Source organism: Cynara cardunculus, assembly GCF_001531365.2.
Source record: "Cynara cardunculus var. scolymus isolate 2C chromosome LG 3, CcrdV1, whole genome shotgun sequence".
In the NCBI taxonomy this organism is placed as follows: domain Eukaryota; kingdom Viridiplantae; phylum Streptophyta; class Magnoliopsida; order Asterales; family Asteraceae; genus Cynara; species Cynara cardunculus.
Genome location: NC_037530.1, coordinates 15,721,298 through 15,722,325, shown reverse-complemented (window position 1 = coordinate 15,722,325; position 1,028 = coordinate 15,721,298).

The following is a 1,028-nucleotide window of genomic DNA, read 5'->3' as shown; positions in this document are numbered from 1 at the left end:
TGAAATCGACGGATGAGCGTGGTTTGCATGGTTTTTACAAATTGTAGTGGTTTTTATTTGATCGCTCATCTCTCTCTCTCTCTCTCTCTCTCTCTCTATATATATATATATATATATATATATATATATTAGCAGTGTATTCGTGTAATTTACCGGTAAGCAAAATTGAAATGGGCAAGAATCACCAGGAGACTATAAAATAATGACAAACTAGTTCTTCCATTTTAATTTTGAAATTTAAACAAAATATAAAAAAGAAAGGTAAATGGTATTGGGGCCAGAGCACCGATAGAGTTAGACCAAAAAGGTGAAAACAACCAGAATTTTTAGTCTCTTGTGAAAACAAAAAGGGCCAAAAGCTTTTAAAGAATTCAAACATGCATAAAATACTTGTATATTGTGTTTTAGTGGGTATTTTTTGTGTAAAAATGGATGTTGAAGAAAAGAAAAGAAAGCTTTATAGGGAGGAGAGAAAAGAAAATTTATACCAAATGGGAGCTGTTGAGACTGTTGTAGAAAAAAAGGGAGTCTAGGACTCCATTTTTGGTTGTGATGAAAAATTGGTGTATTAATAAGTTATATATCATGCATACAACCTTGTAATTAAGAGATTTTTTTTTGTGCTTTAAAAACTTTGTATTTAATGCATTAAAGTTTGTAGTTAAGAATTTGGTTTAAATGTTTATTAATGTAATATAAATATGTAACAATAATAATAATAAAATATAATATAATATTGATTGAGGTTGACATTTGATGAAAATTAAAGCAATTCCAATTCTTTATACATTAACACCCTCTATTAAGGGATGCCATTAACAATCCCTTTAATTATGAGTAGCGCTAATGACACTCCCTAATAGGGGGTGTGTGAATGTCTCGGGAATTATCTATACTATCTTATTAAGCAGATTCCCTCAAAGTCTTAAAGTCTTAAAATTATAAATACCCAAAATACCCTCATCCATCTATCCATCTAAAATCTTAATCTTAATTACAACTTTAATAGCCCAAGTTACAACTGCGCT